The 14450-nt window shown below is 38.9% G+C and overlaps 1 protein-coding gene and 1 long non-coding RNA gene across 2 annotated transcripts in view; both read right to left on the bottom strand.

Moving 5' to 3' along the window:
* rassf5 (Ras association domain family member 5) overlaps nucleotides 1-14450 on the bottom strand; it is a 42541-nt gene that overhangs the window by 8421 nt on the left and 19670 nt on the right. The window lies entirely within an intron of this gene.
* Nucleotides 365-6101, bottom strand: LOC309488122. Its single transcript, XR_014202026.1, has 2 exons — nucleotides 2917-6101; nucleotides 365-2609 (listed from the first exon to the last, which is right to left on the bottom strand). It is a non-coding gene; the product is annotated as an uncharacterized lncRNA (long non-coding RNA).

The raw sequence follows: 14450 nt of genomic DNA, 5'->3' as shown, positions 1-14450 counted from the left end.
GAATCATTTTTATAGTAAAAATCAGAGTAAAGAAGTGAGCCTGTGGGTGTTTTCATGGTTTCTGCAGGAGAAAGTGTGTAAGAGTGTATGTGACAGTGGGCACTCATGAGTGTGGGAGTTGGAATTGGAATAAAAGGCATTATAAGCGTGGGTGGGTAATGTGTGGGATCTCTCCTGTCGATTCAGTATCTGCTGTCATTTAAAGAGCTGACCCATATCTGAGCTACACCTGCACGAGTAACCCGCCTCCCTGAGACATACCTCATCAATAAAGGTCAAAAATAAACCCTGATCAGTTAGCTTGAAAAACCACACAGGGTTTTATGCATCAATAGAAATGCTTGTTTTTTTAAAAAAGGATCTATGTTATAAACGTCTTCAGCTGCAGACGCATCGTTTTCCTCCAGGTTTGAGACAGTAAATCACCTGCTGTGAAAAAGCTGTGAATCGCAGCATGTCAGATTTGTGCAGTGAGTGAGCAGAGGTGACATCAAATGCGACCCGGATATCCTGTTAATGCACGAGAAACGTCGTGTGGCAGACAGCATATTTTTCTAGAACTGTCCTTGTGGTGAACCAAAAATGTCTGAAATTTACAAGTCAAAATATACAAGTGAAAAGTTTGGATTCATTATTGTTTTATGAGTTTGAAAGAAGTCTCTTATGCTCACAAATGTTGCATTTATTTGATAAAAAGTACAGTACATTTATTACAATCTACAATAACTGTTTTCTATTTTAATATGACATTTTTTTATTTATTCCAGTGATGGCAAAACTGAATATTCAGCATAATATAAATATATAATCCATCCATAGTCCAACATAATATTTTGTATTATATATTTTGTTTGTTTTTACTTTGTTGAACCGGGTTAGGAAACAACAGTTAAGCTTACTTCAAGCAATTAAACAGATAAAACCTACCTAACCTGTATAAGGTCATGTGAAGCGAATTTGAACAATACGCTTTCCACTACTGAAGAATGACTCTCATTGTTAAACGCTCCAGGCGGTTCTTTAAATCAAAAATGAGAGTTAAACAAACAGAGGAAAGAAAGTCATGAAGGCCCAAGTGGAGGGTGTTACAAAAGTGCCTTGGGGCATGAGCTGAGCAAATATCAACTTACAGAGCCTACATGGCACGAGACAAAAAGGGCACGGCTGTAAATGCTATCAGAGTGTCATCTCAAAGTCATCACTGCATGTCAAGCAGGTGTCCTTAAGCGCAGCACACGGCTACTCAGACTGATTAGGGAATACAATGCTCTTAGTGTCAGTTTCAGGCTGCATGCGAGCCATCTACGCCTGCACCTGCCGAATGGCCTCAAACCAATGTTTGGGCGCTGCACGTTCTTGTTATCGGCGTGAGAATTGTACTAACAGAAAATACAGGAAGTGAGAGTTGCAAGTGTTAGCCGACATCAGTTCTAGGGAAGCCTGATGTTCAAAAGAAGCCTCTTTACACAATGTTAGTGACAGCTAATGCATTGCTAATGTACTAATGCACTTGTTTTAGCTGCAGAAAAATCAGCCATAGTCACACAGGTAAGCAAACAGGACTATATATATACAGACTATATATAGAAGGATAAAGGCTCCTCCTGCACATGGTTTCATACATGATTTGGACAGTTACAGCTGGTCGTTTTGGCTTTTACTACCTAGTTTATGCATGTTGTCTTAAGGCTTCTGTGGTCTTAGCATGTTTTGCCACAGGAGAGCAATTGCGAGTAAATTTGTGAATTTGTAAGTTTGAAAGTGAATTTCATGAGTCATCTTTGCAGGAATGTAATATGAAGATTCTACAAAGGTATATTTTTCTTTAGCAACACTATGAAAGTAAATAGAGGGCACAACAATGGCGGTATAACCATATATATATATATATATATATATATAGGTACAATATGCATCACATGACTAAACATGGCCTTTTTTAAAACAATTTTCACAGTCCACATTACAACACAAAAACTTTTCAAATGTATCCACTTGGGAGAGCGTAAAAAAAAAAGAAAATCAGTCTTTGCTGACAAAAACGCCGTCTCAGTGTGGATGGAAGGCCAAAACGAAGAGAAAAAGATGCGTTTTCAAACAAAAGTGTATGAGTATGAGCGAGGAAAAGGCCTTATATTCTGTATTAAAAACAAAATATAACATATATATATAAAATCCATATATTTTGTAAATAAATATAAAAGTATATACATTAACAAATTAAAACTAATCCTTTTATTGTTTAAAATTTTTTTTATAAAAAAATGTAAATAAAAAAAGTGTATATATACACTAAAATATTCCTTTCATATTCGTTAATCTCGCGTAATCCATTTATGTTGTATGACTACAACGGTAATCTAAATGCCCATCCTAAATCCTTAGTGTTAATAGGTGTCACACTGCATTTGCCAGCATGCTTTCAAAGATTTATATGCTTTGAATTGATCTTTCTTGTCTCTCTCTTTCTGCTGTTTCTGCCGCAGTGTAGGAATGATGCCTTGCGATCTGCTCCCTCCCACACGTTGCATATGTGTACTCATTCTCTCCCTCTCTCTCATTACTGGGTCAAGTGTGCAGTAGGAGATCTCTCCTCCCTCTCGGTAGCCCTACTCAAATGCAAAGACCATCATCTACATGCCTGAATAAACAGCGTAGATCATCAGAGCCCACAACACCAGTAAACACAAGTCCTATGCTATCAATTCCTTTGATAATGAAGGTCTTAATTATCTATGCATTGTGCTTGGGTTTGTTTTGTTGTTATGTAACATTTCCTCATTGCATCCCTATAGCAGTTTGGTTTTTTTTGAGCAATCAGCATCTATGTGATTTTAATCAGCCATTCATATAAACGGCTATCATAATGCTAAGAATTCTAGAAATAAGGGAGCTTGACTCATTCTGCTAGCTTACCAAGTAGAGCCATTTGCCGAAGTGGAACCACAGCTGCAACATCCACCAAATTTGAACCACAGCAAACCCCTGAACAAACGGACAGATATTTGCATGACTTTCCCTGTTTAAATGTTAACGTCTCCCTGGCTGCCCTCGAAGAGGAAGGTATACTATTTTTGTTCTCTTCATTTATAGCTCTCATTTAGGTCTAAAATGTACAAAAAAATAAGATTAAAAGACATGTATAATGGATGTTTTCCTTGTGCAGAGATGTGCTGTCTTTAATAAATTATCGAACACAGAATAGGCAGCATTTATCAAGGCACTATTATTCAGTGCTCTTGGTTTAAAAGCCTTCAGTCTACTACATTTAACCAGGCGAGGTAAACAGGAAATGTATTATTGATCCATAAAGCAATATTAATCCCATAACTCACAAGAAGAATGTGCAGACTAAAGTAAGAACGTATAAGCTAATCTCCCATTTATCCATCCCTGGGGTTCTTCTAAGAGATGCTAAGAAGAATTAGGACAAGCTAACTTCACCTTCTGTGTGCTTATAACTGCCTATTCAAACTGCACTTATTTTTGTTCAGTAAAAGAAAAACAATGTACAAATGGTCTTATAATCTAAAATAATAACCAGTAGAGATCTTATCTCAGTCTGGGATATAAATCCAACGTCTGTCACCCAATAGCTGAGATTACAAGGGTACGCCCTGCACCTAGCAACACAATACACAAACAATCTACCATACCATCCCTGTCGGAAACACTAGGTTAGACCAGCATGAACTTTTATGTTTGGCTGGGTTGGTTTACATTGGTTTGGTGCTGGTCTAGAGCACAAAAAATGTTCCAGAAAGAGGCTGACCAAAAAAACATGGCAGTTTAAGAAACCTGGTAGTGACATCAGAACACCTGCACTCTACACTGTGACCAGCATTCACAACTCAACTTACAAAAGTTTGGTTTAAAAACGCATTCAATTGATCTAAAGTGAAAGCAAAGAGATTTATAATTTATAAATACATTTATAACCCTGTCTACCTGTGTTTCCTGCCCTTTTCCTGCGTATTTGGATTGTTTGCTTGTGTGTTTGATCATGTGCTTGTTATATGGATTTATGATTCTGGATTATACTAATAAACGACTGCATTTGGATCCTCAATACGTTTCAGAGCAGTTACGCAACATCAACTTTGAAAATAAATTGCAAATGTTTCCTGAGCAGCAAATCAACATATTGTTATGATTTTTGATAAATCTTCACCTTTAGATTTTCTGCTGAAAATTCAGCTTTGCCATCACAGGAATAAATTGCATAAAAAAGAAAACAGTTATTTTATCAATATTAATGTTTTTACTGTACTTTTTCAAATAAAAGTAGCCTTAAGCATAAGAGACTTAATTCAAAAAACGTTAAAACATCTTACCAACCCAAAACCTTTAAACAATAGCGTTTGCAATATGGCAACAGAGACTGAGGCAACAGAACACATAAAAACCAAACAATGTAAACTGTGCCTATTGAATGGCCTCAACTGACAGCTCACATTGTGTCCAGACAGAGAAGAGAACAGGATGAATAATTCACATACTGAGGAGCTCTTTCCAAACCTGATACTGCAGAAAGTGATGTAAGGCTGGTCAGCTCAGGTATGGGAGTGACGTTTGAAGTGTTTTAGGCCATGAAATATTATTTCCACTTCTGTGCCGTTCACAAAACAGTTGCATTTGCTAGCTAAAGCCGCAGTCACACAGTAGACTTTTGGGCATGCAAAATCTCTTCAGACTATTATAAATATAATAGTTTTTATTCAGCTACGAGGTCACGCCGTGACTTATCGATCTTCTATTGGTTACATGGCTTCACATGCTACGAATTTGCAGGTTAGAGTTCACCAAACTTGAACTTTGGAACGCAGCGAAATGCGTTTCCGCTCTCCCGTATTCGCAGGTGTATGAATGGAAGTCAATGGAACGAAATTAATAGTGTGACTGCCCCTTTACTCACAAGACCCAATTTACATCCTGATTGACTTTTCAGTCACTAAACAACCGCACTTCAATCTATCGGGAGGTCTAGAGTAACAGGAAGTCAGAGTAAAAGCTATGGGGTCTTGTAAAATAACACATTCTCTGATTCAGGGAAGGATAGGCCTTTCTGGCACAATCAGCAGCCATTTCCTTCCCCTCACAGCATTAGAGAGCTATGAGGGTGTGAGATTGCACTCTATGTACACTGCCATGCTTAAAAGAGTTTATAATGAAGGTCAAGATATGCAGCTAATGACTTAAAGTAAAGGCAATTTGCATTAATGGTTTCGGTGGATGGAATTAATGCAAATACATGAACCTTACAGAAAATAAAACTTAAATAACCTAAGTACATTCAGTTCTTCAGCTCTATTGTGAAATACTTATTAAATTAGAGTGGAACGGACAATTAAAATGGTTGTACACTTCTTAATCTTCCATAAGAACATATTTAAGTCTGAGTAAACTAAGCACAACAGTTCAATCAATCCACCTACTAACCCCCCCCCCCCTTTCGATAGTCACCCTAACAGACGCTTTAATCCAAAGCAATTTACTGTACAGGGCATTTGAGGTATAACATTTTTTATCCGTCCATGCATTCCCTGGGAATCAAACTCACGGCCTTGACGTTGCTAGTGCAATGCTCTACCAGAAATTGTAGCCTTCATTTTATCTGCTCATTTCAAGATTGGTAAACACAGTGTCTAAATTATGACTTTAGTTAGAGTGTCAAAATGGCTGCTATAAATATCATATTAATTGAAAGGAATAGCAATGGATAAGCTTCTTTCTCTTATGAGACTGTTCATTTGAATCAGGAGAGTTTGCAGTCGTTCTAAACAGCGAAGGTTTCTACTGACATTGTTTCCATAGGAAAATCTTATTCTACAGCCTGTTTTATCTAACTTTAAGAATCTCAACAGTGCTGACCAAAATGCAAGTAAACCCAAAACAGACAGGGTATGTTGTCACTCAAAGCATATCAGGTCATAAACCTGTTTTTGAATGCATCCGAAACACTTTCCTTACAATTCAAAAGTTCATCAAGTGTGAAACATCAAGAAAAATGCATTCACTTCCGTGTACACGCTTCAAATTTTTTGTATTAAGTTCAAATACGCTCACTCAGTCTTCACAATACCATTAGCCTCGTGTTCATACACTACCTTGGGTACTTGTTTTGCTTGTGCCTGCCTGAAGAAGGAGGTCTTGGCGGTGAAGAAGGTGAAGTCATCGCTCTCCTCGTCCAGGCTGCAGTACCCACTGCTCATGCTATTGCTGCCGGTCATTTGCGGGGATGGATCCAGTTTGGGGGACTCCCTACACGGGTCTCCGGGGGGCCGAACGCACCATTCCAGGCTCCAGGGTTGGGAAGGGGAGGATGGGCTGGGAGCGGGGGACCACAGGTTCAGGTGAAGGGCCAGATCTCCACGTGTCACCGGAAACAAGAGCTGAAACTTGCAGGCTGACGCTCAGCGAAACGTTGCGGCCGGTATCTGTTGTCCAGTTCCTGTTTCCACAGGTCACAAACAGGCAGTTGTACAGAAGTAGCTTCTCCTGCTCTTTTCAGCTGACAGCTTGGAGCTTTTAACCCACGACAAGCAGTTGAGATGAGAAAATTAGCCCAGGGTGGAGGAAAGCATGTCACTGCACACAAATTGCTTGTATTGGCATCCACTAACTCACATACAGTCACACAGTCTTGCTGTAAACAGGCTCTTGAGCACTAAAGGTGTAAGAATGTTGCACGGACATTGTGTTGAATATTCCTTCAGCCGGTTGAGGTGGATGCAGAAGTCTCCGGTCCACCGTGAGGCTGCGACAGCAGCTAGAAAGACGGCAGAAAATCAACCTGCCTCTCAGAGACTGAGTGAGCTGCAAACTGACGTACTGCACCTCCCTCCCTTCCTCCTTCTCTCACACCAACGCGCACGCTCTCTCTCTCTCTTTCTCACTCGCTTTACCATCTGTGGCTGGAGTCTGTTATCTGCCTACAAGCTTACGCAAACACCCTCCTTTTTTCCCCTCCCTCCTCCACTATCTCTCTTCCTGCATGCAACTGCTCTTTGCTCGGCTCAAGACATTTGCCAATGAAGAGAAAGAGAGAGAAAGAAGGAAAGAAAGAGAAAAATATGCCGGAAGAGCGAAAGAAGGAGAGAGAGGAAGAAAGACATAGCTCTCTGCATGTGGTCTTTTAGAGGCTATTTTACATAGTACCTGATATGCAAAATGCTCCTGATGGCAGGCAGCATGAATCCAGACTATTGTTAAATGACAGTAATACAGGCAGGACTAAAAATAATCTTTATATTTCCTTCTATTTGGAAAAAGTAATGAACAACGTATAATGAGCTGGTCATTGGTGCAAAATAAAAGTGATTGGGTGGTTTATTTTGTGATAACTGTGACTGACTGTATATTAGCTCACTTATTACAAGGCTACTTAAATCAATAAATGATGTCCATCTATTTACTTATTTGAGTTTAAATTAATAATGTATGTGTGTGGGTGTGTGTGGGTGTGGGTGTGTGTGTGTGTGTGTGTGGGGCGGGGGAGACTAGTGAGTAATATGAGAAACATGAAACTAGACTGGCTGCCGATTAAACCGTCAATTCTACAGTTTAACCCTCATTATAGCAGGATGACCAATCAGAATCAAGTATTCCAAATAAATAATACATATTTGTGATTTATGAATAAATACATAAACATTAAATATATTTGAAAAATATCTAAATGCAGAATCAGAATCAAGTCTCTTTATTCCTGAATTTAATTTCTGCTTTAGCTTCTATCTTTCATTTCTGTACTAGTATGGCATATACAAAATTTGCTTTTGTATTGTGTAAACTGTTAGTTCTAATGATAAATCACTTGTCATGTCCCTCATTAGACGCTTTGAATAAAAGGGACTTTTACATGAATTAAATGTAAGTGTTCCAGAAAGCCTCTAAAAGTCACAGGTAGAATTTAAAGTCCTTAACTGATCATCATTACTGTTGCACACTCTATAAATAATTCATCACATTTTAATGTACCACTGCCTTTCTACTGCATGAACCATCTACCACTAACAGAATTACACTGAGAGAGTAGTGCTTTTTACAGGGAACCTTTAACTATTTCCCCGGCAGAGTATTATTTTTTGAGTTGCCAGCCAGTGCCAGCCTTTAAAAAAAATCATATTCACAAATCTTTCATGGCCCTCAGAATATTTTGTTGTATGAATATGTAAACAAAGAAAGAACAGAGCCTCTTCTTTTAAACAAATATTAATTGATGTTTTTCCTAATGGACAGGAAAAGAATAAAACTGCATCTACAGCAAAAAGAATGGACACAAAATAAAGCTGAAACACTGTAGGCTCCAGACCAACAGATCCTTAGAAGAGTGTCACAACATTAAATGTACACATGTTCCACTGGGGGTCACAATTACAGCTACATCTGATCTCTCCTTGCACCCATTAGGGATTTTGGTCTTAACCTTTGACCCTGACCTTGAGGGCATTAGACACAAAGTCCAGCTGGAGCACCAGAAAATGTTAAATGTGAGTACAAAATAAGAAGGATATGAAATCACTGTCATATACATCAGCTCACCAGCTAGGGATATGTCACAATGGTCAACTAATCAATGGAATGTTAAACTAGATGACACACAACCAATTAGGTTGACCAATTTAACTGTATTTTTTTAGTAGCAACATTCTAATCTACATGGTAAAACCCTCTTGGAAAAGTTGGGTCTTTAAATGAATCTCTTTTAAAACATGGCCAACTACATTTATACTTTGAATGCATCTTATGTAAGAAAGGTGTCTGATCGGAGTCAGGTGAACCCAAAACCAGACTAATTTTACAGGTCTTCCTTAACTGAACAGTTCACTAAAAACCAAAATTCTGTCATTTGTGTAATTCCAAACGTTTAAGACTTTCTTTCTTCTGTGGAACACAAAAACAGATATTTTGAAAAATGTTTCGATTGTTTTTTTATACATAACATTAATGTCAATGCGGTCGAATGCTGTTTGGACTCCAAAGTTATTCAAAATATCTTCTCTTGTGAAAGAAATGCATCGAAATATTATGTTTTTATTATGTGACTAAATGCAAAGCCATTCCACACAATGTTGCTATGGTAAAAACACTGGCAATATGTCAGCATTAAATGAGATCATTCATCACCTCTTTTTCACTGCTACTTTCTTTAGCTCGGTTTCTCCAGCAGGGAGACGATTCCTTACAAAGGGAGATAAAAGACAAGAAGAAAGTGTTGCCACTATAAATGAGGGGAGGTTGAAAGCTACTTTGGTTTCCACCTTGTCAGCTTTATTAGATTCTCATTGAACACTATACAGGACCATATTTCTGCCATCTTCTTTCATTGCAGCAGATGCTTCTCATATCCTGCACTACATATTGAGTCCATATCCATAAACTCTATGGACATAAAAGCATCATCACATAGCAAGCTTATGACAAATTACCTGAAGTGGTGGCCTTGAGTCACATTATCATAATCAATGAGCTGGATCACAAGGAAAGACAGAGGGCCTGAACACATTCGATATCTAAACCCCCTGGGAAGAAGAAAGGTCCTCTTTTGGCTACTGTCAATACACCCCAATTAATTCTTACTAGAACTCAATCGTTTCTCTCAAAAAAGACTGCAAGGGGGTTTATGCACTTGCCCAGAAAAACATAATCAATACTGTGGATGGATAGATGGGGTGTGCAAAATCAAAGTAAAATCACCCAGACTAAAAGTGCCACATTGAAACCGTGAGGGGTCCGGAATGGAGCGTGGTACCTCCTGCTAGAAATGCGAGTGGAAATCGTCATTTAATCTAGTCAAATACAGGCTCTAAAGTTGTCTTACTGCTTTATGAAGAATCGAGTGAAGAGGGCCGTTCAAGTGTGTATAGAGAGCTGGACGCATTGTGGATAATCAATGTGCCTGACAATGATAATGTATCTCAAACAATCCGTAACACAGGCATTTTTCTCTACAGGGAAGCAGAAGTCTTTGTATTCTCCCTACATTTTTTGGTCCTAATCTCTCTTTTCTGTAATCGCTCTGGTATTGTGCTGGCGACACATTCTGTGAGGAGTAACTGGAGGCTTGGACAGATCATGACACTGGACTCATCTCTTGTTTCACAGTGGTGTTAAGTGCCGTTAGGACGCTACATATGATATGTTTCTGATCCTGCTATAACACTTCTCTCCCTCCCTCTCGTACTTGGTTAAATAATGCAGATGATGGTCTCTGTTTTCCAAACTTGGTGATGAGCAAACTGTAGTGGAGAAACAGCCTTGGATCTGTTTGCAACAATGGTATTTTTAACCCGTCATCATACTTTACTGTTTTCAGAACTTAATGAATCTATCGCTTCAGACCAACAGATCTCTGAGCAAAGAGGATGAAAGGATTGAAGCTGGAGTAACTGCATTGGAGATGAGTAAATGTAGTGGCTATATCTAGCATATCACTTCCTGTGTTTATTATAAACATCACCAATGTGGTAATATCAGGGTTGTGATGTTTAAAAAAACAACAACTTGTTGGTACAGATAGATAGATAGATAGATAGATAGATAGATAGATAGATAGATAGATAGATAGATAGATAGATGGATGTGGGCAATTCAAATTAAATTCTCACTTATGAACTGAAAAGGTGCCAATTATTCAGTTCTAAAATGTGCCCAGCTCTAGTTAAAGGGATAGTTCACGCTACAATTAAAATTAAGTCATCATTTACTCACCTTGCTGTTGTTCTAATGCCACATGCCATTCTTTTCTTTCTTTTTTTGGACCACAAAAGGAGAATTAAAAATATATATATAACAGTTATACGTCCATATAATGTTGTGAATAGCGACCATCATCAAGCTTTTTAAAAAAGACGCAAAAGTATCACAGAATTTTCCCATGCGACACGTACCATAGTGTTCTGGGGGTATATGATAGAGTTTGGCAAAAAACTAAAAAACGCATTTATTGTATTATTAAACAAAAATCTTGACCTTGGCAATTGGTCTTCTACGCGACATTTTGTAACAACTGAGGCTGACTCCCATTCATCCAACCACCAGAGGGAGCCCTCTCCCGAGTATTGATCATGGACTGTGTGGGCATACGGCATTCAAACAACACCAGGGTGAGTAAATAATGACAAGGGCTGCATCTGAAATCGCATACTTCAGTTCCCCACTCTATAGCAGGCGAAAAACAGTGACAAAAGTATGTCCGAATTCACAGTACTTATAAATGTGTACCCGGATGACCTACTTCTTCCAGTCAGATTCTGAAGTGCGCATATGATGGACACTTTACTATCCCATGAGGCCATGGGAGAGAATTTGTGAATGGCGATGACGTGACACAACTGACGCTGATAGGTCACATGATAAAGACAACATGGCGAATGTAGTACGTCCAGATTACATTCATACTATAGCCTATAGAGCGTACTTTTTTTGCGGTTGTGAAGTAATTACTTATTCAAAATAAGTAACTACACAAGAAAGTATGCGTTTTAGGAAGCAGCCTTCATTTTATTTTAAGGTTAACCATCCCTTTAACATGACAACAATGTGCATTTTAATTTGTTAACTCTGTTTCACTCTAAAACACGTCACATTACTGAAGTGAAATCAACCCGGATGCTGTTTCATGTGGACTTCAAACAGCTCATCTTTAGGAACAGCCTCTCACTTCCTGTGTTCTTCAGGTTGTCTTGTAGTACCACAGAGCCGGAAGACATTATTACATAGATTCTGTTTTTGGAATCCTTCAGTACAAAAATGCACTGAGAAATCCCACGCAGATCAATGTTTAAATGCACTTCACTACAGCTCTCTACACAAATTATGAAATCAGCCCACACACACATCCCTGAATCTCTGGTATTCAGGAATCAAAATCAAGCTGAAGCTCAGAAAAAGTCAAGTATAACATTCCACATCATGACATTTAGTTTTTGAGGACACTGGAAACTACACAAACATACACATTGCAGCTGTCATGCTAGTTACTCCACAGGAAATGCTATGGTGAGACAGACCAGATAAAAAAAAAAAAATCTGAAAATGGCACATGCAAATAGATAGACGTACTTTTTTTACTGAACTGAACTTGATATCCCCAGCTGCTATGGTGGTTTGAGGGGGCCGCAGTGCATGCGACACATAAAGAGTGTGTTTGCTGTGTGTGTCTGTGCGTGTGTACACACCCGAGGACAGGAAAAGGAAGTGTATGAGAGATGACAACAGCCTATCTGCACTACTATACAAGACTCAAAGCCGATGATACCTCCAGCAGCTGGGGAAACAAACCATCAGCACACGGTCTACAGCACTTTCACAGCCAATAAATGCCAAGAAAATAAAAATGAGCATCTCTGAACTTGCAAATGTATTCTTGTTTGTGCCTGATGCTGCACAGAGGCTCGCCAAATAGAGACCTTTAGGGGCTTTCAGATCAAATCAGCTATATTATTATGCTAAAACTGAACAAGACCTCAGGATGGAGCACTTAATGTTACTAAGAGGCAGTGAGGCTACAAAAACGGAAAGATATTCCAAGGCTAACTGTGAGTTAGCGCTAATATTTTAAGGCCACAGGGGACATGAGGGCCAGTGCACTGTGCCTGCATGATAACAGTATGAGGGATATTAGGGTAATGTGCATGAAGAACATTTTGTATTCTCATGAAACAAAGAAAATAAGACAGACAGAGGCAAGAGAAAAAGCAGTTAAAGGTTTGTGCAATAAGGATAACAGGGGAAGTGTGAAATATGTCAAAGTGTGTGTAGAATATTCTAGAGTTTTTTGATTAAGAGTGGAGATGATTCACCCCACTGAATAATAATATCTCCTTCCATAACTAATACTGTATATAATAATCTACATCCAGAGGAAAATGTTGTTTACTCAAAGATGTTTACTTTAAATTATAAATGTGCACAAAATGGCAACGTAACAACAAAAGTGCTTGCCAAGGCCAAGAGTTGTGCTGCAAATGCCCTTGAGATTCACACATACAGACACACAAACACAGACTCCCTCATATCTCTGTGATTCATCTACATAAGGTCAATGGTCCTCCCCCCGGTCCCCTGGCGCTGGTGTGGCTGTGAAGGAGCCTTGTTCAAATAAATGCTTCTGGCTGTATAATCCCTGAAGTCTGTGAGGGGTGTCTAGCTGCTGTTTTGACTGTAATTAAGTTGTGAGGCTGTTTTTATGGGCTATCTGCATTTCCTGTGCATGTCTAATGCCTGCTGAACGGTACGTCCATCTGGGGGGTTTGAATGGTAGTAAAGACAACAACACAATGGATGCCAGTGTGACAGACATATGGACCAACAAAGGCTTTTATATGTACAAAATAATGTGTTTTGTTGCAAAAGATACTCATTTCTTCTTTGTAATGGAGGCTTTTACATTCAAATCACAATATATAAGATCATCCAATCATTCTGCATAATATATCTGCCCCATGTTGTGAAGTTTGAAATAACAGACTATTATAAATGTTTTTTGTCCATATCCAACCTTATCTCTTATTCTATGAAGCTGCGTCAAATCAGTGATGCAATCTGTAGTTCACAAGACCGAAGCCCTGCACTGTTTGAGGAGACAACTAATGTGAAATTCATTTCCGTTGAAAAATAACCATAATGCCCTCTGCTGACAGTTCACCATTCAACAGCTCTCAATCTCTTTGACAGCACAGGCCAGCTGGGTTTGCTCTTTTCCTGATTTAGAGGAGATAGGAACAGACAGGAGGGGTCTCGTAAACATGATGAATACACTAACACTACAAGGGATGGAAAAGCTTTTTTCAGTAATGACTATTCTGACCAAATAAACGCTCTGTGGAGAAATAGGTTTTTGGATATTGTCTTCAAAATTCAATATGTCTGATTGTGCTCTAGGTTATACCGTTTCGGTCAGGCTCACCTTGAAACTTGGGCAAAAGTAAGTGTAAGCCTTTGTGTGTGTGTGTTTCTGAGGACAGTGTGCCCCAGGCAGGACCCTACTGCACTTCCTCAGTCCCAACTGTGCTGTCACTTCCTATGTACCTGGGACTAAACTCACTGCCAGTGTAAAACACAGCCAAGCATCAGAGAGGCAGTTAAGCATGTGCTAATGTGTCCCAGCAAAGCGGCCCACGGAGGATTTCAGATTCAGTTTCCGCTTCATCCCTCGCATCTTGCTGCATAATTTTATGCTCTCTTCCTGAATTTAGAAAGCTCTCTGCATGCTTCACTTACAAAAACTTTCAAGTGCTACAAAAGTATCAATATATTACTATATTCCGATATATTTTGGAGTCATATACCATACATATATATTTATGGTATCATCTACCATGGCGCAACCACTTTTTTGTACATGTAGCAAGGTACTTCTATAGTGTTCTTTGAAGAGGCATAGTAAATGTAGCATGGAATACGGTATCATTTTGTACCATGGTATATGTCAAACTACCACAACT

This window comes from Leuciscus leuciscus (assembly GCF_965113295.1).
Source record: "Leuciscus leuciscus genome assembly, chromosome: 23".
NCBI classification, from domain to species: domain Eukaryota; kingdom Metazoa; phylum Chordata; class Actinopteri; order Cypriniformes; family Leuciscidae; genus Leuciscus; species Leuciscus leuciscus.
The sequence above is the reverse complement of the archived record's forward strand: the minus strand, read 5'-3'. Positions and strand labels throughout refer to the sequence as shown.